The sequence below is a fragment of the Amblyomma mixtum genome, chromosome 3 (genome assembly GCF_055824585.1).
Source record: "Amblyomma mixtum isolate Tamu chromosome 3, ASM5582458v1, whole genome shotgun sequence".
Lineage (NCBI taxonomy): Eukaryota > Metazoa > Arthropoda > Arachnida > Ixodida > Ixodidae > Amblyomma > Amblyomma mixtum.
The window spans coordinates 139,329,783-139,356,195 of NC_143014.1; the positions used below are offsets into that span (position 1 = coordinate 139,329,783).

Here is a 26,413-nt window from a genome sequence, read left to right on the forward strand (position 1 = left end):
TGTGCGCTTAACTCTAATAGTTAAAACATTAATTATTAAGAATTAGTCAACCGGCTTACTACTTAAAACGATGCACCGTTTTTCTGTTGTCCGCCAACACTCGTAATACTATGCTCAAAAAGCAATAGTTTTACTTCAAAAAACCTATTTTTGCGAATTACTTAAAGTCGTCTCTGAAACAGCTGGTATATGAATTCAGTACCATATTTGAAACTGCAGCACTGCTCGTAACTGCATGGAATTCAACACGATAGCTACACGGGCGAGTTGATGATACATCGTTTAGAAACATTGCGAAAGACGTAGACATAACGCACTGACTTACGCATGACCTAGCATTGACTTGCTCCGTCCTTTTTTTCCAGGCAAACCCTGACTCCCCCCCACCTTATTGATTGCCATCTGTGTTGTAAAGGCATATGAAAGAGCAGCGACATTAGATGACAAATGCGTAACTCTGCCCGCTTTGGGCGCCTGTTCCGGTGGCGGCTTGAGTACTAGAAGTCGCTAGTTTGGTTCGTGGCTGGCATGCCATTTTTCCCGGAGTACACTAATATGCGTCATCGGAAGCCGTCAGCTCCACGAAGTGTCCCTCATACTCAGCCGTACCGCTTAAATAATGCCATTAGGATGTCCGAGAAGACTCGTGAGAGAAGGCATTGTTCGGATCAAAGCACTTAGAGAGCCTTCTGACGCAAGCAGTTCGTCTACTCGCGCCTGCACCACGCGGCAGCAAGAAGCATCTCAGGTTCTGCAGCACCGATTATTTAGACACGCACGCAGAGATATGTTATAATATTTATGATCTTTTGTTCTGCTCTGATAGCACGACACCAAATGTCGATAAGAGTTGGGGACAAGAGTTAATGTATAATACCTTAGTAATATGCGATTCGCTGATGACACTGGCTCGCTTAGTCACTCAAAGGATGAATTGCTAAGCATGATCAATGACTTATACAGGCAAAGCAGAACTTTGGGCATAAAAATTGACACGCAGAAAACTAAAATAATTTTCAAGTCTTGGAAGGAAGCACCAGTTTACGATTGCTAGCGAGGCGCTGGAAGTGGTAAGGGAATACGTCTACTTAGGGCAGGTAGTGACTGAAGTTCCGCACCACGAGAGTGAAATGACCAGAATAACAATGGGGTGGAGCGCATTCATGAATGGCACCGATCATGAATGGCAGTTTACCAATATACCTCAAGAGAAAAGTATATACAGCTGCATCCTACCGGTACTCACCTATGGGGCAGAAACGTGAATATTTCCTGTGAAAGTGTTATACCGTGTATTCACAAGTGTCGCCTTGTGGGCAAGACTTTAAAGCTTTACTCATTAATCTGAGTGATACTCTACGACCGTACTTCCTCTTCACGCGCCAAAAATCAGAAGTTTGTGGCAATGATGGTGGTCTCTACAGCATGCCATTTTTAACTGAACAAGCATCAGTTGGAAGCGGCTACTGACTGCTGGTCGGTAGCGTTTCTTGTTTTTTTTTTTCGAGAAGTCTGCCATGAGGCATAAGTTGAGTGTTTACGTACTCAAGAAAGAAGAGAGATACGGCCAGAAATAACGGTACGTTTTTCCCTCGGAGCATCAATCAAAAGCGCATCCACAAAGGTATTGTTACTTCATTCATATGCTAAGGCCGATGCATCCTACAATACACTAACCATGAGATAACCTAACACGGAAATACATGACGGAAGCTAACAGTCACCGAAACCAAGAAGCATAGGGGATTTTTTTTTTGTGGTGGCATAAATGGGACGTTAATACAGTAATTATTTTAAAGACATCTGATTAGAAACAAGAAAAAAAAACAATGCCGCCAATGAGATCCGAACCCACGACCTCCAAATTACGCGTCCGGTGATCTACCAACTGTGCTGAGGAATGTTGATATCGTTGCTCACGACGACCGAGTAAAAAAAAAGGACGTGCTCACAATTGCGCACGGTCGACCAACGCCAGAGCCAGCACAGCAGCACTCCGACGCTTGGCAAGCCGCGCTTAACGAAGGTTGCTTCTGTCCGGCCTCCCCTGCGATGCAAACGTGGAAGTGGCTCTGCGAACCGCAGCGCCACGCGGCGCGATTCCGCCGCTCCAGTCGTTGGTCATATGTGGTGATCTTTTTCACACACCACTGTACATTATATAGCCACTTAACTTTACACTAGTTCTTAAATTTTCTCCCGTCGATGTAATTTCATTCATGTTTAAATCAAACACCTACTAATATAGGACAAAAGTTTAATCTCTTCCCCAACGCAATAACTGCGACCAGTATTAAAATGCCGTTCATTCGAATTTCGAGCACCATAGTGAAAAAGAGAAACATTCCAGACTTTTTCAAAATTTTTGCACGGCAAAGCAGTGATTGTTTTGCCTTAAACAAGGGGCTGAAGTCACCGTTCTAATAAGATGCCATGACTACAGATAGGACATTGTCTTTTGCCCGCAAACGAACGCAGCAACGATGAGTTATTATGTGTTCGATCGGTTTTGAGATTTTGAGATCGATCGCTTGGCGACGGAATCGTGACACTGGATTTCTCGTTTGCAACATTTTACTGTTGTGACTAGTGGCTATACTACCGAGGTTGAAGCCATAAACTGCGCAAAATCCACGTGATGTCGTTGTCGCGGCTTCCAAAAAGCGCTGATCCCTAGTTAATGTTTCACGCAGGTTTTACAGCCAACGGGTCCGGTTCGTGGCAGCCACTGCTGGCCCGCAGAAAATTGTCTGAATGTAGACAGAAGGCTAGCGACGCCTACGCCTCCGGCACGTTCCTACCTCTAAACGAAGAAGTTGGGCTAGTTGGTTCTGCAGGACATTGGCTGCGACATCTAGCGTGTGTCCCGTCTGTTTCTCTGTCTCTGTCCGCTGTGTTATTCACTCTAGCCTACATGTCGCACCTACCTCGCAACACGTGCTGCTGATTTCCGCCTGGTACGAAGACACGTGATGGTAAGTGAACGAAAATTGTCCCGCCTGGAAAAAAACCTTCGTCTTTACGCCCATTTAAGGCACGACACAGATTCTGGGCACGCTTCTCACTTATTGCCCGCCGTCGTTCCTACAATGGGATTTGACTCCGAGGGGTGTTACGTTATTGTCAATTCCACTGGAACAAAGACGAAACCTGATAATCGAGGCTGCGTCTCTCGTGGGTGCGGCGTCTGCTTTATAATCACGACATACTTCTGATGAAACGCGTGGGTCATCGATGCAGATATGATGCTCAGTGAAGCAACCCTCGCGACGCGAATGCCTTCGTCTCCCATCTTTCTCTGATAACCACCGATCACACTTCCTTTCAGATGACTGGCCCAGGTGTTTGCGCAAATCACCTGCCAGCTCGTCACCGACAGATAAAAATTGAAGAAAGGGGAAGGGGCGTTGAGGAGTCATAAAGGTCCGACAGCGGCGGCTCAGTATGATTACCGGGAACGTGATGAGTGCCCTTGACGTCTCGGCGAAGCAGCAGAACGTGCCCACGGCTCGTTAGGATCGTAGCTATATGCGCCGACGTCTAATGAAGGTACCGCGTCGGACGGCTTCTTTGATCTTCTTTAATGCTTGCTTTTTGTCTCAGTGCTAGTGAGCGTGCTTTGCTCCTCATGCGTGAGTTCAATTACTTTTTGCACCAAACTTTATATTGGGCGTTTCATTTGCGAAACGTGGTGCGGCCATGAAACACCTGGAAGACACGACTGAGTGCTTATTTTTTTGTATTAAAAGGGGAGCGGGGGCACCTGCCGGTCAAATTGTCCTCACTCGTCCCTGGGATTTTTCGCTTTGAGAGCTTTTAGAGCAATTATTCATCTGCTCTGCGTCGACTTCGAGAACTTTTTTTGAATGCATGACTTTATTCCCCGTTTCGGTAGTGACCCCATCCCGTGCTCGTTTTTCGCGCAGACCGTAATCCTTCTTAAGGCTTCGTGACGCTGGCCTGTTCGGTACTGCCCGCTTCGCAACGATACAAAGAATGATACAACAGTCTGTCATAACTCGCAAGATAATCCATAAAAAGATTAAAGAATTGAAGGTATGGTCACGATAGTTGACGCGGTCTCGTGGGCGCGAGGAAACGCCTTGAAAACGACCGCAATACAAAAAAAAAGTCCTGTACTGATTCGCTAACTAGATTCGGAGAAAAAAATGTAGAGCTACGAAAGGAAAACGCAGAATTCTCACAGTACAAACATTTACACGGATTCGTTTGTCCCGTACCCTACAGCACTTCTATCAGCCTTTGTGAAGAATGCAGGGGGGGGGGGGGGGGATTAATGCAATGTGAAGAGTTGGGCTAGTTGGTTGGTTGTTATTTGAGGCATGAGAACTACCCCAATACTGCAAAAAAGAACACAGACACAAGAGAGTTGTACAAGGCACACACTGGTCATATATATGATCACTGCTAAAGCGTTTAGTTGCGTCTGTATCCCTTTTGGGCCTGTTAACAGGCCGAAATGCGAAGAGATGCGAGAGATTATACTTTTTGTGCAGTTTTAATGGCACTGTACAAATTGTCAACACTGGTGACTGGATTATTCCTGACAACGTATGTGGAATGCCAGTCAAAGGTGCTGGACTGGTGAGCTAATGTGATAAAAAGCTGGACGACAACGTCGAAGTAATGACTGAATTTTAAGCACTAAGTCACAAAAGGCAGTTTAGTAATGTGGAAACTGACTGGAGTAAAAATCAGAGAAGGTGCTTTGCCTGAGCTAACTTTCCAGACGAGTACCCAAGGAACGATACATTAGTGATGTGACATTAAATCACGTGCTTGGGATTTTTTTAATCATGAAAGCATTGTACGAATGTTAATGTTGAAACTATCAGCTTAAATAGAAACAAAATGATTGTGGTAATATCCATCTTCATAATTACTTTCGCCTTCTTTTTTAATTCCATTAGCACACATTAAGGTGTTCTATGCTTTTGGAGTGCTTTTTTGCGAGCCTTCTCGTAAATCGCGTGGGCAAAAGAAATGTATGCATATATGGACGGGAAGCGTTTTACACATTTTATGTGTCTGTTCCGTTTTCTTTTTGGGTTTACTCGAACGCACAACGGCGCTTCAACGTGGCTTGTGTTGAGCACAGATATGACAGCGTAAGAAAACTCGCAAAAGGTTTCTCTGGTAAGAGATGAATCATATTAACGCGCTAGCGTACGGTCGTAATGAGTGCAGCGCAAGTGTCTACGTGATGTACGCCGGGACATGCACGCATTTGTATAGGCAATAGAAGAGTAGACTTTAACACGTAAAAGCTTTTTCAAATTTATGCGGGAAAAGTAAGCCTTTTTTCCTTAAACTGGTCGAGTGCCCTGCTCGAGTTCCTCCAAAAACAAACCGTGAGCAGGGATTATGTGAAGGACAGGCAAAAGTCTGCCATTATGACACGTGGTCTTATATGGGGAAAAAAAAATATCTGGCTGTGCATCGAAGTACCGAATTTCTTAGTGTTGCAGCTTTTAAAACATAGATTTCAGAATTTCACGCTGAAATGATAACAGCAGTGCTTCCGTTCTTTCCTGAGTTATTTTCCTTTGATTAAGATTGCACCCCCCCCCCCCCCCCCCCCATCACAACAAAACAAAAAATGAGCTCAACACTACAGATAGCCTCGACTAGGATACTGTAGCAATTCCTTTTCCTTTATTTCTACAAGCGAAGAACTTTATATCTCCACATTTTACCTGTGTGTTTCGGTGCTGAGTTTACTTTTAACTAGTAGGATTTTTTGTAACAGGGCTTATTTATCTGCGTGAAGGGAAATGAACATCTCGTTGTTGTGTTTATGCAGCACACGAACGAACAGCTTTCGAAAAAAAAAAGAAATCGAAGAGAAGTTCGCCTTCCTTAGTTTAGTCTCATTCAGTGTGGCTCGATGGTTATCTACGTTAACGAAAACAAGAAACGAGCGATGGGATGAAACCCTAACGTCCCTCGTTCTTAAGCAGCCCTATGAAACTTCCTTTCTAACTCATCCGGTGATAGACACTGTACGCAAGCAAGACACGATGTCTGCTCTGGGCAGCCAAGTGATCACGCGGTTGGAACACAGTATTCGTGACTGCAAAAGGTGGGCTCAGTTTCTGTTGTCCCTCAGCACGCAGCATATTCGCGTTAATCGTTGCCCTAAGCCGCCACATGAAAAAGACTTCGGTGCGGCAGCAGGGGCGAGATATGGAAAGACAAGGGGGAGAAGAAGCCTGATAATCTATACCACCAGTATTTCCTTTCCGTTCAGTTACGTTGTGATGCGTGGAGTTTAACATACCGGGGCTGAATAAGAGCTATGAGAGACGCCGTAGTGAAGGGCTCCTGATAAGTTTGGAAAAAAATTCGAGGTCCTCTAACGTGCACTGACATCGCAAAGCACACGGATGTGTTTGCGTTTCGGCTATAGATCGAAATGCGGCCGCCACGGCAGGATTTCGATTCTGCGTCGGTGGGCACAGCAGCCGAACGCCGCAGCCGAACGCCAAAGCCACTAGGCTACCACCGCGGGTATCTTGGTTGAGGTGCTAAATAAAAAAATTGAATTATTCATAACTGAAAATGATGTGCCTCGAACCGTTTGGAAATTAGTCGGACTCTTTCGCTGTATGCACTGAAGTGAAAATGCACTTTGTCAACTAAATTGACCCGATTGCCGACTGTCTAAGCCTTGTTCATCGAATTTTAGGGATCGATGCCGCCGGAAGGGCCCTAAAAAGCAGCAGCGTAACGATGATGAGGCTAAGTCAATGGTCAGACTTCGCGTACAAACCGAAAAAGAGCTACGGTGGAGGCTTTGTTCAATGGCAGAGACACTTCGATAACTTCGCGGCTGAAGTGAAGAAAAAGAAAGCCAACATCCTATCAACGCCGGGATCTTTAGAGCTATATAAGGCGTACAAATGGTTTTATTTCGGACCGTTGGAGTCATGGGCGAAGATATGTTCCTGTACGTATTTTTACCATCTGGTGTGTCTGTGTGCGCGCGTCTGCGTATGTTTGTTTAAGTACCGCCTCGAAAGGTAAGAACGCGATGTAGTCTTCGCTTCAGGCGAAAACATTTCGCTTTATCGCACTTTCTCCGTGAGTGTGAATGGTAACGCTTGGAAGTCTTCCTTGATCTTTTCATTCCAGCTCCCAACCTCAGTCGGATATGAATTGGTGAGTTCTCAATTTCACTGCTTTCGAACTATATTTTGGTTTTCCTTGTCAACTGCTGGTTGTAACAGTAAAGATAGTGGCGCTTTAATCGTTTCACAGATAACTGCTTTTTTTTTTAATGGAGGGGCGTTTAAGAGCCCTGAAAAAAAAACAAGCAGAATTTGTGTTTTTTTTTCTGCTGCGCTCTGTGCTGGACAATTCATATGCGTTTTTTTTTTGTTATTATGAATCTTTGGAGTACCTTTTCAAATTGAATCAAATTCGCACTAAAAGAAGCTGCGAAAAACGCGGGTTTGTTAGCCGCAGGAGCTCTAGCGCTATACAGGAAGCTATATGATATGCTTTACGTGCTAAATATTTCGCCCATTTTGTTTTGATAGCGGTGCGAAGGAAAGATCTACGGATTTACTTCCACTACAGCTTCACTTCGTTTTAGTTTCTGGATTCGGCTCGTTTAGAAAAAAAAATAGAAAGAGCTCCTCAACTGTCTCAGTTGGACTGCGTTAGCTAGTCTACAGCCATGAGTGGCGATGCAAGGAACTCGTACAGTTGCTTCTAAGACATGAAATTATTTTGTAAGCTCCTCAGTATGATATATTCGCAAAAAGTAGAAGGCGAAACTGTGTCCCAGGCTCTGCGTTTAGGGGGAAAAAAGCAAGAGAAAGCATTTTTTATTTTGACTCACAAACATAGATGCGAAAAATGAGGGGCTTGATGTCATAGTTGATAAAATAAATGTCGAAGGAGCTCGTTACTGGTCACATGTAATCACGGAGAACTGTAAATATTTTGAGGAAGCGACATACACAGCTTCGACGGCGAACTTCGAATGTAGCTCGGAATACGTTCAGCTAGACATACGTTTGCCAGTTTACCGCTTAAAGAAAAACAAAACTATTTTTCATGCCAAGCGTACGGCTCCTGAGTAGTAACAGCTCTTCACCCAGCACTTTGACAACTTGTTGTGCCAGGGGCGAGTAAGCGACCCTTGTAACGTCTTTGGGCGGAGCCGAATAGATATCGTATTGTTTATCACCTGTTTCAGCGAAAGTCTTATTAGTTAAATATGAAGAGAGCTTGGACCTCAAAGTGGTACTTAATGGCACATTCGGGGGCGTGAAAAAAATAACGACTATTTTTTTTTTCTCGTGGAAAAAAATATATCAAAGGTGCAGCGCTAGAAGTAATCATCAAAATTCTAAGCTAAGCTTAGCGCAACGTATTAGATTCCGTGTCCCAACGAGCGCCCAGACTTTTACTTTGCGTGCAGTTTTATTAGCTTTAATGGTTTTATTGGTTTTAATGAGAACGCATGCTCAGTACTCCTCTCGTGTGCATTGCATTCATGTGTGCATCTCCGGTGGGAGACTGCGTGAAGGGGTTCCTTTTTATTGTATTTTGTAGACCTTGTAATATCAGGCTGCTTGACTCTACAAATATTTTTCTGTCAGCTGATAACTGTAGTCAAACAAGGAGTTACATTTTTATCTTGAGAAAGGTACCAAGATAAAACCGCAGGCATACAGTGGCCAAATGAACCGCTTTCTCAAAGTCTCTGCTGCCAGTGAAAAGTCCAGGTCAACAAAGGGTTTCAATCAAGGAACTTGATTCTTGTGTACAGTCGCTCTATAGACAGGAATAAATCGATTCTTGCGTACAGTCGCTCTATAGGCAGGAAGCAGTCAGTTTACACCTCGAGGAATCCTAGTTTCAGTGTAGGTTTACACTTGCTTTATGGTTCCTCTGTGTATTAAAAAAAAAAAAAAACTTTGGCAGAGCAATCATGTAATGAGAGGTGAAAACTTAAAAAACTTCAGCGAAAACTTCCATCCATTTAGATAGGCGAGCAAATGGAATCCCTTAAGTCTTCGTCTCCTCAAATTCCGGCTTTGCAGTTCCAGACACTGTTAGCAACCATCTTAAAAAAAGCCACTGCTCTCTGCAACGAACCCACCATGGAATGAGTGCCCTTAGATCCCATCCTTTGTTACACTAACATGCTGTTGCGAGGAAAGGTTATTTGCAATCTGCACAGAAATCTCCGATAAGAGAATGTTTATTTCATCATACCCGTGCGGAACACGTCGGGCGAATCAAGCAGGAAATGTGGAACAGATACCATAGACTGTCGTTCAAAATACTATCGCTCTTGAAATAACCCGCAATAAATGCAGGGAATAAAGCGAATAAATATTCCATAGCGTACTTCCTACTAAGGACGCCACGGCATACGATTCACGGGTTACCGGCTGCTGTTCCATTGTGCGCGGTTTAAATTGCAGAATTCCACATGCGCGCACGAGCCCAGGATGAAAGTCCAAGTGCAATTATGTACCCGGGGACGATAAACGAAACGGACCAAATCAAGGCTAGCCGCACAGAAGCAGCAAGGTAAGGCCGGAACGAGGTAGAACGACGCAAGGGCTAGACGAAACAAGCAAACAAAAAGCACTGCCCTCAGCGTACGGTCGAAAATGAGGGACGGAAATTCCAAGAATAGGAAATAACCTGCGTATGTTCCCAAGAAAAGGGTAACGCATACAAAGAAAGTGTACTGCCGAGAGAGGGCGAATAAAGTAAGAACGACAGCTGGGGAAAGAAAAACTGTCCAGAGAGCCCGGTACATGCGGGCTCTGCGTGCCTGCGTGGGCGCTCGCTGCACAAAATTTTGCTCTTCGACGTTCAATACTTCCTCTTGAAAACCTGGGAACTTTACGAAGCACGCCGGTTCGCTGGATCGTAACAGCGAGAACGCTAGAAATGCGGGTTGTTATTTGTTTATTCGGCCATCTCGGTCTCGAATAATCGCTCCGAAGAGACACTGGCAACGTCAGACACAAAACGGTGTTACTGTCTTTGCTTGGTCTCTTGCTGATCGTGGGGTCCATTAACGTAAATTGCAGGTGTTCTACCAAAAAACTGGGGAGAGAAATTTATTCCCAAGCGATGCACTTTATCGACGCTTCAATCATAAGGCAACAATTTTTTGCAAGGTTCTACTAGGTCTTGGTTTCCGCAGCGTTTATTACAGCGGAACTACAGTCAACGCTCGGCATTTTACGGAAGTGAATGGTCCATGGGCGGTGTGCGTTAATGATGACGGCATGCCGAAAGCAAAGCTGACACTGAACGGAGCAGCGGAAAGGAGTCGCAGGTTGAGAATAGAAGAACACGCACCGCCATTGGACTTATAAATTATTCATTTGCAGCAGTTCTGTAGGACATAAAAATATTTACTAACGCGTGAACAGGTGTCATTTGTAACTGCTAGTAAGTAGACCAAAAAAACTGCACCAAGACAACCCATTTTTGTACACAATTTTTTCTTCTACTCCATTCAAAAAGCGCGGATAAAAAGCTAGATCTTTATCGGTGATTAGGACAGAGAAGTAGACTGGGCAAATTTGGCTGCTTTTCTTGATCAGATGCGCCTCGAGAATCTCGCGGTCATTTTTCCCCGAGCGATAATGCCGGTTCGATGAAACCAAGGCGCGTATACGTGCAGCGCCGTATGTGTGAACGTAAATGACTGCCTTCATCTGACACGGTAGCATACAGAGCGGTGTTCTTTCAGCCGACCGTTGACGCACATTCAGGCCTGACCGATGTGTACTTTTCTGCAGGACAGTGATATTGAAGAGAATGTCACCACTGGACGCTCTGTGCAAACTCTGTCTAGTGTTTCATCTTGGCCACGCACGTACGGGTATGCAGGTTGGAAAGCTTGATGAGGGCAGTAAACACCATATTGACTACTTGGCTTTGAGTAATTATTTATGAACTAAGACCTCATTGAAGCAGCGCATCACTTAGGTACCTTCCAAATTTTTCCCAATGGGTTTGCGGGTTTCGTGCAATTCTAAGTTTTCTGGCAAAGTTTCGACAAAAGCAAGCAAGAAGGTGGAGAGCTTTTCGTCGTTACGCCTGCTCTGCAAAGCTTTGTTGCGTGCGCGTCTTCTTTGCGCTGGTTCCTTCATGAAAACTGGCCCAGCACTTCACTTTACTGAAAATAAAGCATTTGATGCCGTAATTCTATTGTCCATTGTAGCGCATCTTGAAGCACGTAGTATCACCCCACAATCAGCGAAGACACCGACATCAAACCTCAACCAAGGGATTCGACAAACGACCCTTAGTCGTCTTGGCAACTTTATTATTTTGTGCTACTGCATCAATATAGCAGTTAGTTAAATCAACGATGGAGTTACCAGTCAAACTCCGCGGAACAAAACAGTCAAAAACGCAGACGTGTTGGCACTCATCATATTACCAGTTCAGCTGCGTGCACAGCAGGGCAAATGCCTCTCGTCCCACTGACCTCCAATTCACCCTATTCTGTGCCTAAAGGGCAGAGGGTACTCGTTAGAGCTAGATCGAGAGGATACACGTTGGGACGTTATAAATCGCTCTCTTGAGACAGCGAGAGGATCATTCATTAGTGAACCTGCCGCGGTGACGCAGTGGCTATTGGCACTCAGATTCTCAGAGTCTAAGTTCGCTGCATGGTTTGATTCCGACTGCAGGGGGAGGTCGAAATTAATCCGGAGCCCTCCGCTGTGCGTCTCTTCATAGCCCACGTGAAGCTAAGCCCTCATTAGCGTGCAAGAGTAATGCGGAAACGAGTTAACAGTCTGTCTGAGTCCGCACCTGCCACTTCGTGCTCAAAGTGCGGAGCCACGAGGTGCAACTGGCGAGAATGTAATTAGGAATGCGACTCCTGCGAAAAACCGCTGAGTGGCTTCCGGCCTCCCCGAAACTGCCTCCGAAACAGCACCAGCGCTCTGCTCTTGACGCCATGCTTCACGACTGTGTAACAGCGTAAGTGCTGCGAAGTGTTGCATACTTTGATTTGCCGGCATGCTTTTTGAACGCTGCATAAATGGGGCTAAATTAACTTTGTCGCAAAGTAAGTCCTCCTAAACACGGCGGGCACAAAAAAAGTTAAAGGCGCGAGATACAGCTGGAAATGAAAAGAGCATAATGCTAATTAGCTCAAGAAAGTCGCCAAAAAATGATGCCTAATGAGGGCAACTTTTAGAAGCCCTCGATAATAGCGTCCATCTTCTTATCTCTTACCTTTCAGCCCTTCCAAGGTAACAGATGGTGATGGGAAGCGACGCGGGAATGGGGAAGAGCAAGGTGTGAGAGAAGTTTACCAAGGAAAGGGAAGCTTTAAATGCGCAGCGACGAGGAGTCTTCGTGCACGACAGACACCTGGCGCATGACAACGCTCTCCGACAACCTCGCGACGCCGGCCTCAGCGTGGTGCCCATCCAGCCTATTCGCCGCCCCGTTGATCCTTTTCCAGCAACTACCAAGGGGAGGTGCAGAGGTAGAGAGGGAAGGTTTGTGCAATTCGCCCCGCTGCTTCTTTCACTTCACTCCCGTTTTTACCGCGCGTGGCGCCCTTGGTCCCCCGAATGCGTGCGTGGGCTCTTTCAGGCACGGACACGTGGCGGTACTGGGAAATTTCCTCCAGCTATTCATCGCAGCGGATCGTTTGTGACGAGTGAAAGCGGCAAGCCTTGTTCCTAATTACAACCGGCTTTATGTATCGCGTTGCTTCAACGTTATTCGAAATTTCAGTGATTAGAGGTTAGCTATTCGTTATCGTATTCGTTTTTAATGGTACTGGTGCGCCAAGATCTATTGGCCGAAAATAACAAAAAATCGCCCTCAATCTGGCTCCTTGTCTGTTCCTTCCTCAACGGCACAAAAAAAAAAACAATGAAAAAACGCAAAATAGCGCGCATGCAGTTCATTCTCTTTATATTGCATGTGGTGTCGTTGTAGCAGAATGACCCCTGGTTATTGTCTAGAACTCCCGGAAGCCATCGATGCGCGAATGAGACGATGGCAAATGAAAAGTAGCGCTTTGCCTGACGGAGCTTTCTAATCTTCTTGCTTTTATTGTTTGGCAGCGCGGAGCTGATTATTAATAAGTTCAACGTGAATGCGTTTGACAAAAGCATGATACAAAATTTTTCCTCCCGGAATTGCGGGGTTAGGCAACAATAGAACAGGTGAAGGCCGGGAGGAGCGATGCGTAATTGGAAAAGCTGATTGGGCGGACCAGTGTTAATCGCGCATGAAAAGAAACATGACAAAGGAACTTCCATGGAAACTGAAAAGAACTAAGTCGGAAATACAGAGTGTAGACAATTTTAATAATGCTTCTCAGTGCTTTATGAAACATTTTACTTTACACTTCTGAACTGTAGAGCTTGCGTAAATGCGCTTACATCTAAGAATTGTGTCCCATTCACGACTCGCCTAGTCTGCTGGCCGATAAGATCAACAGGAATTCATATTGCATAAGAAACATTGCAAATATTGGGTCCTGAGGCTTGTACAGATGTTGAGACAACCTTCATGCAACTCAGCAAGGCTCTGCAGACACTCGATAACGTATGCTTACGCATAAATGTGAGGCAGTGGACGGGGAGGGATAAACATACTGTTCAAAGTGGTCTTGATGAGTAATAAGCGGCCTGCGAAAAAATTAGGGACGATCAACTTGATTGATGTGGAGTAAATGCGGTAGGATTCTTCTTTCTTTCGGCAGTCAATTACAGTTATGATCCTATTACAATCCTGAGTTTATTGCCTTTCACTCCCCAAAATATTCTAATTTTGGTTCTCTTCGAAATTAGACTACGCAACTAGGCAAATTGTGTCGCACTCATAGATCGCGGCGAGCCCTCATACCGCTACCAGCGCATTCACGTAGCGGTTAAGCGACGCACCGCTAAACTGGCAGGTGGCTGTTTCAAACACAGCCACTGGTAGAGCTTGTGAGACTCAGACTGCTCTTCCCGAGCCATGCTTGAAGGAGTGGCTTCTGCCAGCTTCATTTTTGCGCAGATAGTCAGTCCTTCGGGAGGCTGTATATTTCGCTGATAGGCCTGCTGTTGTCTGGGTCATTTTTATTTTTGCTGTGTCATTCTTCGTATGGCGTCTTCCTCTTCTCCCCTACAGGCACAAGGGGAGAGGGGCAAGAGGTCAGGGAGACAGATGACAGGCGACAGGTGGAGAGATTCAAGTCTCCTTAAACGTCACCTGTCAGGTGGAGGCTGCACACAGACGTCGCCGGACAACTTTCGCGTTTATGGCCCTCCTAATGCTTCATAATGCTATCGCATTAACAAGACGTAAGAGCACGACTCTGAAATATCGCAATGCATTTGGCTCGCAGCGCCAGCGGTGTTTTACAGGGTTAAGGTTTTCCGCTCGATTCCTTTGTTCTTCGGGTCATTTCCACCCGCTGTCTTCGGTTTTGTACTTCACCACTTTAGAAGTCACTATCTTTTTCTGAAAAAATTAAATAGCTGGTTCCATAACACTAAAGCCATGAAGGCTTGAGGAGGTCTTAGCTTTTAAAAGGAGAAATGAGCGTGTAAACAGCCTCAATGAGAAAGCGAGACAGAAGGGTGCTCGTAAGCATGACACTGGAGACGCACTTGCTTTTTTCGTTCGTGTTGTGTGACTCAACAAAGCAGAGATTGGCTGATTGGCGGTGGCGAAGCAGCTCGACGCTGCCTGGGTGTCCTGACTAGTGCACTGCACGGGCTCGGGCCGGCCCGTAAGCCCGGGCCCGGCCCGGCCCGCGGGCCGGGCCGGGCCGGGACATGATCTGTTTTGCCGGGCCTGGGCCGGGCCCGGGCCTGAAGTTGCGGGCCCGGGCCGGGCTCGGGCTTAAACCTGCGGACCCGAGCCGGGCTTCGGTCCGTATAGAAACGGCTGGTGTCCGACTATTCATTCACTATTGCAGAGTGAAGTACACAATTGCGACATTGGAGCAGCGGCACAGGTGAGCTATGGGTTATAGTACGCGCTGAGAAAAGAACTAAGCTTTATTGATTGACTTATTTATTTCCTTGTTTCCGCACCGCGGTGGCTTAGTGGATAAGGTGTTGATTACTGAGCCGGGGAACCAGGATTTGCTCCTAGCCTCGGCGGCCGCATTTCTATTCACGAGGCAAGCATGACAGCCATGTACTTTGTATTATCATTGCTCATTGAAGAAACCTATGTGGTCGAAATGATCCGGAGCTCTCTGCTTCGCTGTCTCTCACAGCCTGACTCCCCTTGGGCCCTTAAGCCCCAAAAACATCGCTTTCATTTTATAGCTATATTTTTCTCGTGTGAGAAAATTCACAAACTAAAGCGCGTTTGGTTTTCTTTTTGATCAGCTGACCGGAACGTCTCGTAAATGAAATAGTCACAAAAGCTCGCGAGAGTTTGTAAATCTCATCTGATAACCACATCTATCCCTCCTTGCTTCTTCAGCCTGGTTGACATGACAAGTGTTTTGCCCTGTAAGTTATCACGTGGTTCGCGCGTTATCTTCTGCTCCACCAACGAGAGTAAAATTTAACCGGTCTTAATCGCCCATTGATCGTTCGTCATTCCAAAACATACCTATACACTATTAGAATTGCATTCGGGAAGGACATATTAGTTTAGGACTCGTATAGTCTTCAAAACACACACCGTGAAATACTCAAGCCTTTTAGCTTTTCGTTTCTGCTGAAAAGCGACTAGTTCGGCTAAGAGTTAAACCTGTGAGATCGCGTTCACTAAAAAAATGTCACCCCACTGCTGGCTAGGCAGCTTTAATGTTTATACTTCGCGGGCGGCAAAATATAACTGATTAAAATCTTAGGGGAATGCAAAGTAGTCTATTACGCGCGTATGCAGCCCTTTTTATTTGGTTCTCGGAACTTCCGAGTTTACCTTTGCGCACGTACACGAGATCAGTGTCCAGAAGAGGGCCTGGCGAGCACTACTCTTAATCACTTCCTTCTGGGTCAAAAAGAACCAAGTTTCTGCAAGCCAAACTCAGAACCTTTGTCGGCCAGTTTCTTATCGGTCTAGTAGCAGTCTACTTGCTCAGAGTGAGCAGTATACCTCAAGCGGTACTGTGAAGCGGGCCGGGCCGGGCCCGGGCTGGGCTTCACTCCGGGATTCACGGGCCGGGCCGGGCTCACTAGAGCGATAATTTAGCGGGCCTGGGCCGGGCCCGGGCTTGAAGCCGCGGGCCTGGGCCGGGCTCGGGCTTCAGGTCGCGGGCCCGGGCCGGGCTCGGGCCTCAAATTCAGGCCCGTGCAGTGCTCTAGTCCTGACACTCTTAAGAATGATGGAAATAAAGGAGACAACACTGCAATGTCAGAGCGAGGCATTCAGGGCAACAGGTTACTCCGTGGGGCAAAGAAGGGATGTCAGGGCGAACACAGGCAGTCGCTGCGTAGCGCACATGCCGACGGGTGCTGGCGCCAAACTTACGCGCCAACTATACTACATGCTGGGCCATACGAAGGAGCAGTTCGCCAAATCTTTGACGTTTATGTTTCGTGGCCAGAATCACCACTTCCTCGCATTTCACTCTGAGATGTGGCCTGGATGTTTCAGGTAAGGCTTACTGATGAAGGAAGCGGAACTCGATAAATAATTGAAAAAAAATCCTCGTCAAAGTACCTGCTGGTGTCGAGGATGTATTTTACAAGTTTTTTGTTGAAATCAGCCCTTCCTCTCACTGTAATGTCAACTCATCCTTTCAGTGGCTACTTTTCACGTCACGCGTAGGGAGACAAGCTAATAGTACGTCGCGATCTGAACCGAGATGTTGGCGGTGAAGCTATGCACTGCATTCTGCTTGTTCCAAAGTTAAGTGTGATTCTCCAACGAATTATCATTTTCCAAGCTATTTTCCTCTCCTGATCTGGGTCTGCGGTAACTACTTGCTCTGGATGTACAGCCTTTGTCAAAAGTCACCCAGGGAGTTTGCTTCTGAAGCACAATGTCTGGTTCGTAATGCATCTTTAGCGTTCCAAATTTGCTGAAGGTAAGAAGATTTCTGGTCCTGCCTCCTCCAATGGGTAGGACTACCACGAATGTTACAGGAGGCCCACTGCGAGGCTTAGAAGCAAACCCCCTGGGCTCCAAACTTTTGACAAAGACTGTACTTGCTTACCACTTTCAATACCTCACCACCTATAGTAAACCTTTGGTCCCTCGCCAGACTGTGGAACATTACTTTACTTTACTAAGGTTTGAATGCACGTTAAAAACATCACGTGATCCCCTACGGCGTGCTTCACTGCCACTTCCTTCAGTCCGCCACGTAAAAAGCCATCAATTTTTACTGTCAATTAATGCGGTTCTCAAGCGGTGGTGCTAACAAATAAAGAGTCTCAGCACAGCAGCAACACGCAGGAGTTATACTGAAGAAAGAAAAAAAAAACTACGCCTTCGCGCCACGCAGTGGGCTGCGTTTTGTGCGGCTGAAAATGGTGCAAGCACGACACCTACGAGCGCCTTAGAAACGCAGCACCGGAAGAGCGTTTCCGCAGAGTAATGGCTGTTGCATACCTAATCAAGCTTGCGTCTGGAACCGCACATCTGGCGGCACTGGCGCCAAGTTCCCGACAAATTGATAGCAACTAAACTTTAGCCAGGCGGCTCCCGAAGCAACAGGACCATTATTTGTGCCGCGAGTAGCATAGATCAGGACTGTAGAGCCTAGCCTGCCTCTTATTCGCCCCAGTCTTACTCTCGCGCAGCGTCTCGTCGCTGTGCCTGGTACAGTATTGCGTTGTGGAGCCGCTGACCAAACGCATCGTCGCAACCCAATCACGCCACACTGCCAATCAGCACAAATCAGATTCGTCGCAACGCAGCTTAGTTCGCTTAGGGAGCGTGCGGACAAAACAAGGTCAAAACAAGCTCGCAGGTCCAGGCTGCCTGTGCCTGACCCTGAGGGTCAGCGATGGTGGCCGGAAACGCAGTATGGCAGGCGCGAAAGCGCAGTAAGGACGTTACTGGGCGTAATGGGACGTACGAGCCGCGGCCGCAACTGTGCAGGCGCTCTTATGGGGGATAAGGCGCTCTGGGTTGCGAGCAGGGCTCTTTTTACAAGCGCATGGGTCTCGTAAGCACTTGCTGGAGTGGTCTGTCGTTCCTACTCCCAGCTCGCAACAGTACACTCGCATGCATGTGGGCGCAAGCGACTCTTTCCTAGGTAAAGTACAGTTCAGTACGTTTTCCGCGAGTAAAATTAGTAGCATGACACATACATGTGGTAGAGAAAATGTATGTGTCGAATTTACTCTAATGATGTCGTCGAACACTGCACGGTACTTGTTTAATTTCTATTGAGCTGCCTGTACCTAGTGGCGAGGTAGAATGGTGCTGTTCAAGGATTTATCTTCCATTCAAATCTCCCAATGAATGACGAGACCCAAATTAGGTTCTCCGTCCTAAGTTCTTGTTTATGTTCCTTTAACAACTTGCCCAAATGGGGTAAAAGTGTGAATGAAATCGATGATCTTGTGCATTTCTTGGGAAAGACATGTCGGGTAATGGGTAGGAACTAACAGGGCTGGAACCAAAGATCCAGTTGATACAAAAAATAGGTTGTTACCCGTTAATTTTAATGCACCAAACAAGAAATAAAAAATATTTCTGTCATTATTCCAACTTCTTCGCGCTGAAAGAGCGGAACTAGGACACCGAATGGTTCTGTAATTAACGTTCAAGGGAAGGCAGTACCTTCGAAACTAAGTTTTGTGCTTCTTAGTGATAATAAGAGTAAAAAAAGAATCGATGCTTGTCATCGAGTAAATGGCTTAAAGTCTCAGTAGAATATGCAGTCAAAGTGCTGCTCTGAGCAGTTTTTTTGGAAGTCTAATAGCCCTCACCATCTGCATGTTGCGAATAGCAAATTCGCCTTTGATGTTCAGCACCATCGTCTCTGTTGACAATCGTCTTACGCCCATTGCCTTGAATTGGCTAAGAGCCACAAAACAGAACCCACAATCACAGGCTCCTCCCTACAAAATACGAATAACCACAACCGCATGGCGAAAAGTTCGTTGCACAGAGCCAAGCAGCCATATGTTGTGTCGCTATTGATGCAGCTCGCCGAGCTTCCCACGCGAACAAAAATAAAGTAGTGTTCGCTAGAGCACTCCCTTATAGTCGTTATCTGTGAAATTCTTCCAAATAATTCAAAATACACAAGACAGCGCTTTTGAAAACAATGTTGATATGAAATGTGTAATATTTAATTGATATTCGAAATCTCTATTACACGCGCACGCCGAAATTTGTTTATTGATGAGAATGTCCCAGAGCAGCTTACGTGTAGCACAGCGGCATTTTGTGATGTTCAACGCAGCAACAAAGCGGAAATGGTGTGAGATTAGTTTTGCGGTCGTTATTAGCAAAACTAGCCTTAAAGTGCCGTAAGTAATTGTTGTATTACGCAGGAGACGGTCACTCAGGAGCACGCCCACACGACAACGCCTACGCCGACATAACTCGGGCAGCCACCAGAAAAAAGTTCCGAACTTTTATTTTCTATTTTTATGCTTGTGTCCCTATTCATAAAACTAAAAGAAAATGACTCTTCAAAAAGGGCAAAAACGGCTCTTCCTATTCTTTGTCGTGACCAACTGTTCCCATGCGTCAGTACGGCCGTACTACGTCACTTTGCTCGCCTTACCCCTCAAGGCAACACGTAGTGTCCTCGTCATGCTAGAGGAAATTTATAGGAAATGGTACATGTTGCGTACCGATATCGCCGAATAATGCGATTTCTCCACGGCTACCACACTGCAATTATACCTCCTAAAGGAGTAGAAGCAGAAATTTCTTCCGCTCTCACTACTCCTTGAAAGAATCTTTTCCACAGCGAAACCTGTTATAGCTTTGGTTTAGCACAATAGCCCTGCATTTTATCGTGGAATCTACAACGTCAGCAGTAATAACTCAATTACTTAGTAAATTAATTTAGTTTACCTTAATTATTTCAGTTAGCAGCAGCTTAATTTAATTCAATTCAATGGTTTCCATTTGCTCCGGAGGGCCAGTGGCTAAGTAAAGAGAGGGAAATCCCCCTCGCCCCGGTGACGAGGCGAGCGGCGGAGGAATGCACAACCGGAAGATGGTTGCACGCCAGAAAGCAGGGCTGTATGGTTAAACCAAAGCAATAACATATTTCGCTGGTAAAATCCTAGCTCTACATTTCTTTCCGTTTTAGGTAAATAAAAGAACAAAAGCTGTAACGTTAGCATCGGCTCCTGCTGCATTAGAATGAACCACGAATTCCCAATGCTTCTCAATTCTGCACGGCCGTGGCCACTCGAGTTTCGCGCCACGAGTGACGCAGAAAAAAAAAAGAAAAACAGAAGGATGGATGAACTCTTCACGATAGTCATTAGCCTGGCCGCGCCCACTGCAGGGCAAAGGCCTATCCCATATCTCACCAATTAACTCCGCACTGTGCCCGCCGCAGCCACCTTATCCCCGCAAACTTCTTGATCGCATCCGCCCACCTAACTTTCTGCCGCCCACTGCTACGGTTGCCTTCTCTTGGAATCCACTCCGTTACTCTTAAGGACCATCGGTTATCTTGCCTTCACGTTACATGCCCTGCCCAAGCCAATTTATTCTATGAACGCTGCGCCTGGGGTAAATTTGAGAAATGCTCCAGAATGTGCCAAATGGCGACTAGAGATTTTACTTCGAAATTTTTGCTTACCCTTCTTTAGTTCTCCGCACTGGTGCGATGACTCACTTAATTATTTTTACTTTTTAAAATCTCAATGAAGCTAGCGCATTGCAACCTGAAGAAAAAAATATCAGTCTGCGTTTAACAAAGAAGAAAACAAGCTACATATGGCAAAGCCCGTGTTAGGAGAATGAAAGTAATGCACACACTTAGAACGTTTAGAAGAAGGGATTTTATGCCCACTTCGCATAGGACACACACCTTACACACAACTTAATCCTGGCAAAACAAGACAAAGCCTACGTGTGAACTCCACGGAGACGTTGTGACCGCAAACCACCTTTTATGTTCATGCACTAAGCTCGAGCGACAAAGATAAAATCTCTTCCCACAATTTTATGATGAACACACCCCGTTACTTCTTAGGTTACTCCTGGGAGAAAAAGCGCTAGTTGAAATTCCCAGAATTTTCATATTTCTGAAGGAAGAAAACCTTCTGAATAAAGTGTAAGATGCTGGATCATTTTAGTTCCTTCCCGCCATGGAGACAAGTCTTGTGCTTGGCGCATGACAGCCTTAGTTGCGTATGAGCCATTAAACCGAACACAACAACAATTATTTTTACTCATATGCTATATTGTCCTTCATAGGTACCTTTCAAGGCAACTAAAGTTCACGTTGTTCAAAATTCCACAAGACCGAACACTGAAAGCAGTAAACATGCTGTTTCTGTTTGTCCGTACTTTCAAAATACAACGTAGAGCCTGTTTGTATTTCATCTGGTGCGTTTACTTTATTACAGCCAACACTGCGCATTTCTCACTTTTCTGCACAGGAAAGAGAAATGCACAACGTTGGCTGTAATAAAATAAACGCGACTTATCGCTGGCTCTTATCGCGGCGTCTTCTCATCTTCGCTCACAGTTGCCTTCCCGTTCGTTTTATTTTTTAATTTGTTTTCGCAGTTGCAAGCCAGCGGAATTTTTCTCCATCTTCCCCTTCCGTTCCTTCGGGAAACGTTTTCTATTGTAGGGTTCCTTTATGCTGTCTATAGTATTTCTTGGCCTCGCTTTTCGCTTATCGCATAGTTTTCTGGAGCCTGTTCGTTCCTCTATAAGTTGAGGTCTGCGCTTTACGGATAAAATAGAAAAAGACCTCAAGGACATACATCCCTGCCTGCGCGCACGCAGCGAAAGGAAAGACCGAAAAAACGCAGCGCTGGCTCTAATCTGCATCTGCACAGCAGGTGGCATGTACATGTGTCTTCGAACCCTCATGCGGTTTAATCGAAGAGAGACGCTTTGTTATTAGATGTCGTTAAGTGCTGTGATTATGGCTGCTTGAATAAGCTGCGAACTGGCCCATTTGTATATTTGTTTACATTTATATTCCTCCTGTTTTTTTTTTCTTGGTAATTTTGGATCCCCAGATGCTCTAAACTATTTCGAGCCTTCCTCTATACGATGCGCCATAAATACCGACAGCAGCTCTGACATTCGGGGCTGCCTGTTTGCTAAATACAGCCGTTAAAGCTAGCGCTTGAAGCACAACGTACCGGCAGGCCTCTTCGAAACTGTGGCTGATAAGACAGTCAGAATTGAAAGCTTTCTTATCGGCGCTGTGGGGTAGCGCATTAGTTCTGCGTTTTGGCTTTGGCGGATGCCATTCCGAGTCCCGTTTTTGCTGCAACCTTTGTAGCTCTACTAAAAATCTTCCCTCTGTGCGTTTCATCTCTTAGGTCCGATAGTACCATGCTTAAGAACATACATATTATTAAGGAAGCTGGGACTACAGCTGTTTCTACAGTTTTGCCGTTAAAATTACGCAAATTAGAATGGGTTTTCGGCTTTAAGACCGCAATTTCCAGCTCCAAGTTGCTGAATGTGTCCGACTGTTGTAAAATGCCGCTCAAAATTTGTGAATATCTAAAATAAATTGTACAGAGGTATTTATAAGAGGCAGAAAAAAGCTGGAAGGGACAGTTAAGCTCCGCCTTAAGGGTATGACGCGATAGCGCTAATTTGTTAATGCCAATATATGCAGTATTGGTCACTCTTTACATATAGATCGCTGGGAGTCGACGTACCACTCCTGACGCAACGGTGCAGCGGTTGACCGGTGTGCCACTGCATCGGCAGGTGGCTGTTTCGAACACAGCGACCGGTGGGGCTTGTGTGACCCAGGTTGCTCTTCCCGAGCAATCTAGCGCAATCAGTCATTAGTTTAACTGCCACCTGCCAAGGTGGGCAGATTGTAAGGACGTCACAAGGTCACGCTTGGAGATTTCTCACTCACGCCGCCGCCGTCGCCGGGTTCTCCCCTGAAGGGGGCCTTAACGCTGTCGCGTTAAAAAATGAGAATGAGAAACCGAAAAATGGGCCCACCCTGCAATGATGCAGCGGCAAATATGACGTCTCTCTGAATTGAGATCCAAGTTTACAAAGACAAAAAACAGCGCCCCCCCCCTCCCCCCCCCCTCCCCCCCCCTCCCCTTCCATTCCGCGGGTCAAAGCGCAACGTGCAATTGCTCTGATCGCATAGAAGCACTCATTGGTAGTCTTTGTGCGCTAGCAGTAGATCGAACCCCTCTTTCCCTGACGCTTGACGTTCCCGTGAAGGGAGAACTGAGCCCTGTGGTGCTCGGCTCTCTGCGACGAGGATGACATCGACTCTGATGTCTCCTACCCTGACGGTGGCTGTTCTATTCTGGAGGAAGGCTCGATCTAATGTAATTGTAGGTCCTTCGGCTGCACGTGGTGGTCGCTAGGATATCTAATATATGACCATGATTACATTGTCAAAGGCCCGCTTGAGATGTAGAGCGAGGATTGCCTTTGTCTACTTCGTGCAAACTCTGTCATTCAGTTCTTCACTTTGTACAAGGGTGCCTAGTGTGGTCAGATATTGCCAGAATTCGATTTTTTTTTTCGGGAACGCTCCCTGCTCACCGAGAGGTGTTGGAGTCTGGCCAGGATGACATGTTCGAACGGCTTCTCTACACTTAATGGGAGGGCGCTGGGTCTCAATTTAGTTAATGCCGGTTGTTCGCCCGGTTTGCATAAGGGAGGGGGGGGGGGGGGGGGTATGGCCGCACGCTTACTCTTTTGAGGGATCGTTCCCTGTTGCCAATGGTTATTAAAGAAGATCGTTAGTTCTTGCATACACTTATCAAGATTTTTAACAATCAGTATTGGATATCGTCGTCCTGTTGCAGTGCTGCGCGTTTTTCAGTTTGTGGTGAGCTGTGTGGCGTGAATCTCGGCCTCGGCTGTTAAGCGGGTGATGCGCTGCTTTAGCTTCGTGTTATGTTTTTGCCTTCGCGATCTTTTCTGCAGGCTATGGCGAGCTTCCCATGGATACCGAATATGTCCTTCCACGTCTGGGTACTCTGGTGTTGTATCTATAACTAGTATTATGACTAGTAGTTTCTTAAAGATATCTCTGAATCTGCTGAACCACCTCTTGAAGCTTTTCTACCTGTCTTTGTTCACGTAGTTTCCTGAAAGTATCCCAGTCCCTGAGACTAATCTTACGCTACCTGGTTTTCATTTTCTGCAGTGAAATGGTAGCCTAGAGTATATTAAGGTCAGTGCCGACGTTTTTCTCGAGGTTGTTCCATTCTAGATCATCTAGGTAAGCGTAGCATACGGGCAGGTATCTCGACCTAGGTGTGGTTTGGTTTGTGGTTTGTGGGGTTTAACGTCCAAAGCGACTCAGGGTGTCAGAATAGTCAGACCTTGTCTCGCGATGACGAGGGCCAAACGTCGTTTCGTATCTCCACGTGGGATGCGCTGCATAAAAGCCTTCCGCAGCTATTAGATGCTGCTGAGTCGTTTTAATGCCTGCGCGAATAGCCGATCGAATGAGTCCGCTCTTTCCACTGGAGCGCTGGAAACGTCTAGAATGAAAAAGCTTGATGCTTTTCTGGCTGTAGAGAGAGAGTTTTAACCAGAACATGAGGTATTTGTTCATTTCTGAATGTGAGATCAATCGCCGTCAGCTTTTTCGATACCAGTGTTGCCACGTTGATGGGATGATTTTGGATATTACTGTACGCAAACTCCACATATCTTATTAATTTTTGGTGAATGTCGGTTTCCTGTAAAGTCAGTACTTTCGGGGCGTGGTCCTCAGCGCGAGGGAATTGTGTGGTGATGATACCTTGCGTATGCGGGTAACTTCGACAATATCACTGCCAGATTCGCATGACTTCTTTCTGATGTTCCTTTTGTCTGGCCATGACTTACGTTGCTCCTGTTTGGGACGTGGGGCGGACGTATGAATGCACTCGGGTTTCCTCTCTGGTTCCCTGGGACCTTGCTTGCCCTCTACTGTATGCAGTATTGCAAGAGGTTGCATGTTTGACATCATCTCGTAGCTTTTGTCGTAATTCTTTAGTTACTTGCGCAAACATGCACTAAGTGGTGAATTCGAATTGATTTTAGAGCTGTCGGTCAAGCTGCAACTCGTTATTTCAATTGTTCGCGGTCTTGCTGCATTTCCTTCTTGATTTGTAGAGTTGCTAATGAGTGGTTGTTTATGTGTAGCACGCTGCGACCCGGCGCACTTTTCCACACAGCCAGGACGGGAGCCACAGTTCGTTCGATAAGAAGCAAAATTTTAACCCTGCGCGAGGAACCCATAACGTGCAAAACGCGCCCCTGCGGGACACCTACAGGGGTTGTGAAACCTACGCGCCGCCGTACAGAAAGCCGATTTCAATTCTTCCGTCAAATACAACCTCTGTTTTTGTTTTTTCGCTGCTGAGGGGCCTAAGTGTGCGTGGTAATCAATCAGTTTCACCCGTGACGTCCGATACCCATTTCGACACCGAAGGCTAAAAAAGAAAAACGGGGTGGAGGGCATAGGAGAATGAACGGGGAATAGAAGGGCGAAATGCGTGCAGGTTGGACGGTATGCGCATTTTCATATTGCATTTAAACAACAGTTGCTTCGGGGAAGTTTTCGGAAGCAACGCAGTTGTAATCTAAATGCGACTAGAAATAGTTTACGATTCTCTTCCATTTCACCCCCCAGAGAAAAGCGTTTCGGCAGCGCTTACAGGTTCTTACGAGGCCCCATTCCCGATCGCTGCTGGGAAGCGAGCGACGTGCGTTGCGCGATTGCACTACGCGAGACTTCTTGTCAGGATCGCGCAAAGTTCTGTCATGTGTACGCATGATTCCTCTGTCTTCGTAGTTCATGCAAAATATGTACAATCGCCATACGAATTGCACCTCTGTTCACACGATCGGGAAACTAGAGGGAAAAAGAAGAGCCCTGAATGTCAGACGGATATTCGAAAAGTATGCAACCTTTTATGACAGCAGTCATCGCGAAGTTATTTTGTTCGGAGCGCCGTTACCCACGGATATTGATGCCGGTGCATATGAGCGTCAATTACAAAGGTGGAGGGAAACGTTTCTATTGTACTAATGGAGAGAGAGAAAAAAAGGTGCGTGTAGTACTTCGCTCCGAGCAGGCATATTTCAGCAGTGGCTAAATTGGTATAGCATGGTATGCGGTGCTTAAAATCCCGAAGCTACACATGGGTTCTGAGAGAGGCTACAATGGAGATCTCCGGATTAATTTAAACCACCTGAGGCTCTTAAATGTTCGCTGATATCGCACAGCACAAGTGCATTTTCGCTTTTCGTCTCGATCGAAATGCGGCCGCCATACCGTGATACCATCCCCGTCACCTTGGGATCAGCAGCT

The 26,413-nt window shown here is 46.2% G+C and overlaps 1 protein-coding gene and 1 long non-coding RNA gene across 4 annotated transcripts in view; one reads left to right on the plus strand and one right to left on the minus strand.

The window, feature by feature from the left end:
• The window catches only part of LOC149352148 (QRFP-like peptide receptor), a 212,281-nt gene that overhangs the window by 134,003 nt on the left and 51,865 nt on the right, over positions 1–26,413 (minus strand). Inside the window, exon 1 of one of the 3 annotated variants that reach the window (XM_089577118.1) lies at positions 2,928–3,058. The exons of the other annotated variants lie outside the window; for them this stretch is intronic. The gene's annotated coding sequence lies outside the window, so the exon portion shown is untranslated. Of the gene's footprint in view, positions 1–2,927; positions 3,059–26,413 lie in introns of those variants that run through there. 3 annotated transcript variants of the gene reach the window in all.
• Positions 3,472–9,532, plus strand: LOC149352149 (uncharacterized). The gene is made up of 3 exons (XR_016289520.1): positions 3,472–3,549; positions 7,156–7,182; positions 9,465–9,532. It is a non-coding gene; the product is annotated as an uncharacterized LOC149352149 (long non-coding RNA).